Below are 4,268 nucleotides of genomic sequence, written 5' to 3' on the forward strand. Positions count from 1 at the left end.
TAAATGGCCTCCTCCTATTCCTATTTCCTATGCTTCCATGAGTTGAGAACTTAATGCCCTTTAAAGGGGTAAACAAGTCATCCAGTTGTCCAAACAATCACTACATTCAAGGAGAAGAACAAATCATACAACCATAAGATATAGGAGCAGAATTAGGCCATTCAGCCCATCGAGTCTGCTACACCATTCATTCATGGTTGATAAGTTTCTCAATCCCATTCTCTCACATTTTCCCTGTAAACTTTGATCCCCTTACCAATCAAAAACCTATCTATTTCTGTCTCAATGACCTGGCCTCCACAGCCTTCTGTGGCAATGAATTCCACAGATTCACCACCCTCTGGCTGAAGAAATTCCTCCTCATCTCAGTTTTAAAAGGTCGTCCCTTTACTCTGAGGCTGTGCCCTCGGATCCTAGTCCCTCCAAACAGCGTTACAGTAGGTTAGCACTGCTGCCTCACAGCGCCAGGGACCCAGGTTCGATTCCCGGTTTGAGTCACTGTCTGTGTGGAGTTTGCACATTCTCCCCGTGTCTGCGTGGGTTTCCTCCGGGTGCTCTGGTTTCCTCCCAGTCCAAAAGACATACCACGTGCATTGGCCGTGCTAACTTCTCCCTCATTGTACCCGAACAGGAGCTGGAGCATGGCAACTAGGGACTTTTCACAGTAACTTCATTGCAATGTAAGCCTACTTGTGACACTAATAAATAAACTTGATTGCGATATCTTATAAAATCATACAATCCTACAGTGCAGAAGGAGGCCATTCAGCCCAGCGAGTCTGCACTGACTGCAATCCCACCCAGGCCCTATCCCCATAACCCCATGCATTTACCCTAGCTAGTCCCCCTGACACTAAGGGGCAATTTAGCATGGCCAATCCACCTAACCCGCACATCTTTGGAGTGTAGGAGGAAACCGGAGCACCCGGAGGAAACCCACGCAGACATGGGGAGAACGTGCAGACTCCACACAGACAGTGACCCGAGCCGGGAATCGAACCCGGCTCCCTGGTGCTGTGAGGCAGCAGCACTAACCATTGTGTCACCATGCCGCCCTTCCCCACATCCATTCTATCCAGGCCATCTCGGGGCAATAAATGAGATGTCGTGAGCATGGTCCACATACCCCGGACAAACTTTAAAAATAACAACTTTTTGTTTTCTATGTTCATATAGAGAATTTGAAAATGATAAATCTGCAGCATTTGTGCCACACATTACTGATTTGATTTGATTTGATTTATTATTGTCACATTGATTAGTATCCAGTGAAAAGTATTGTTTCTTGCGCACTATACAGACAAAGCAGACCATTCATAGAGAAGGAAAGGAGAGGGTGCAGAATGTAGTGTTACAGTCATAGCTAGGGTGTAGAGAAAGATCAACTTAATGCGAGGTCGGTCCATTGCCAAATCTGTAAGATATTGCATTAAAGCATTGTTAGAGAGTTTAAAAGAGTTAGAATAAAGTTTTAGAAGCATAGAATGAGAGTAAGAGATAGAATTAGAAGGTGGTGGGGGCCTGGAATGCGTTGCCAGGCAAGGTGGTGGAGGCGGACACGTTGGGAACGTTTAAGACTTATCTAGACAGCCATATGAACGGAGTGGGAATGGAGGGATACAAAAGAATGGTCTAGTTTGGACCAGGGAGCGGCGCGGGCTTGGAGGGCCGAAGGGCCTGTTCCTGTGCTGTATTGTTCTTTGTTCTTTGTATGCTGGGCACAGCTTGCAAGAAGCCACCTCGCTCCGATGCCATCTCAACCTTGAACGATTGATGCCCTGAAACACAGAAGCTTTTGCTCTCTTGTTGTTGACGTTCATTAGTTTGTGTATGGTTAAGATGGTGGTCTTGTGGCACACCCTGTCTCTGAACCCACAAGCTCCAGACTGGGATCCCCACCCCAGGACCTGATGGTCAGGAAGGTGCGTTCAGGAAGTGCCCAATCAGACTGAGCAACAATCCATCCACAAACTCCAATGGCAGATTGGGAGGGATTCCACCCAGACCCAAAACCTAACTCTGGCCTCTCTCTCTACATAGGCTGTTTCACTTTGATTTGTTTTATTATTATCACAATATAAATTGTGATAATAATAATATAAATATTATCACAATATAAATCACAAGAAAAATATTGTTTCTTGCGCGCTGTGGGGACAAGACATAGCATTCATGGAGTAACCGACTTGGGTCGCTGCCTGTGCGGAGTTTGCACGTTCGCCCCGTGTCTGCGTGGGTTTCCTCCGGGTGCTCCGGTTTCCTCCCACAGTCCGAAAGACTGTGCTGGTTAGGGTGCATTGGCCATGCTAAATTCTCCCTCAGTGTTACCCGAACAGGTGCCGGAGTGAGGCGACTAGGGGATTTTCACAGTAACTTCATTGCAGTGTTAATGTAAGCCAATTTGTGACTAATAAATAAACTTTACTTTAGTTAAGTTCAGTGCTGAGTTAGTTTAGTTTTAGTTTATTCATTAGGCTTACATTCACACTGCAATGAAGTTACTGTGAAAATCCCCGCGTCGTCACACTCTGGCGCCTGTTCGGGCACACTGAGGGAGAATTTAGCATGGCCAACGCACCCTAATTGGCTCATCTTTCAGACTGTGGGAGGAAACCGGAGCACCCGGAGGAAACCCACGCAGACACGGGGAGAACGTGCAGACTCCGCACAGACAGTGACCCAAGCCGGGAATCAAACCCGGGTCTCTGGTGCTGTGAAGCTGCAGTGCTAACCACTGCGCCACCGTGTCGTCCCCACAAGCCATGCAGCTAACTCCATCTTTTCCTGCATACGGCACCAATCCCTAATTGGATTTGATTTGACTTGATTTATTATTGTCACATGTATTAGTATACAATGAAAAGTATTGTTTCTTGTGCGCTGTACAGACAAAGCATACCATTCATAGAGAAGGAAAGGAGAGAGAGCAGAATGTAATGTAAGGTCATAGCTAGGGTGTAGAGAAAGATCAACTCAATGTGAGGTAGGTCCATTCAAAAGTCTCAGAGCAGCAGGGAAGAAGCTGTTCTTGAGTCGGTTGGTACGTGACCTCAGACTTTTTCCCAACGGAAGAAGGCGGAAGAGAGAATGTCCGGGGTGCGTGGGGTGCTTAATTATGCCGGCTGCTTTTCCGAGGCAGCGGGAAGTGTAGACAGAGTCAATGAATGGGAGGCTGGTTTGGGTGATGAACTGGGCTTCGTTCACAACCCTCCTTATTTTCTTGCGATCTTGGGCAGAGCAGGAGCCATACCAAGCTGTGATACAACCAGAAAGGATGCTTTCTATGGTGCATTTGTAAAAGTTAGTGAGAGTCGTAGCTGACATGCCAAATTTCCTCAGTCTTCTGAGAGAGTAGAGGCGTTGGTGGGCTTTCCTAACTATCATGTTGGCATCGCGGGACCAGGACAGATTGTTGGTGATCTGGACACCTAAAAACATGAAGCTTTCGACCATTTCTACTTTGTCTCCATTGATGTGGAAATGTTCTCCTTTACGCTTCCTGAAGTCGATGACAATCTCCTTTGTTTTGTTGACATTGAGGGAGGGATTATTGTTGCCGCACCAGTTCACCAGATTCTCTATCTCATTCCTGTACTCTGTCGCGTCATTGTTTGAGATCCGACCCACTATGGTGGTGTCGTCAGCAAACTTGAAAATCGAATTGCAGGGGGAAAAGAAATGAATCGGGGAGAGCGCGGACACAGTCCCCCTCTACTACAAATTCTGTAGTCATGTATCCCACATCTGGGGACATCGCAGGTGTCAGCACACCCTGAGTGCAATGGGATGGCCTCTTCCTGGGACATCAACCTGCCTAGTCATTGACCATAAGATCATAAGACATTGGAACAGAATCAGGCCACTCGGCCCATCGAGTCTGCTCCGCCATTCAATCATGGCTGATATTTTCCTCATCCCCATTCTCCTGCCTTCTCCCCATAACCCCTGATCCCCTTATTAATCAAGAACCTTTCTATCTCTGTCTTACAGACACTCAATGACCTGGCCTCCACAGCCTTCTGCGATAAAGAGTTCCACAGATTCACCACTCTCTGGCTGAAGAAATTCCTCCTTATCGCTGTTTTAAAGGATTGTCCCTTCAGCCTGAGGTTGTGCCCTCTGTTTCTAGTTTTTCCTACTCGTGAAACATCCTCTCCACATCCACTCTATCCAGGCCTCGCAGTATCCTGTAAGTTTCAATAAGATCCCCCCTCATCCTTCTAAACTCCAACCAGTACAGACCCAGAGTCCTCAACCGTTCCTCATAC

The 4,268-nt window shown here is 47.1% G+C and overlaps 1 pseudogene; it reads right to left on the bottom strand.

Annotated features, from left to right (window-relative positions):
• Positions 1-3,683: 3,683 nt before the first annotated feature.
• LOC144480598 (U1 spliceosomal RNA) lies at positions 3,684-3,825 on the bottom strand (annotated as a pseudogene).
• Positions 3,826-4,268: the final 443 nt, after the last annotated feature.

This window comes from Mustelus asterias, chromosome 29 (assembly GCF_964213995.1).
Source record: "Mustelus asterias chromosome 29, sMusAst1.hap1.1, whole genome shotgun sequence".
Lineage (NCBI taxonomy): Eukaryota > Metazoa > Chordata > Chondrichthyes > Carcharhiniformes > Triakidae > Mustelus > Mustelus asterias.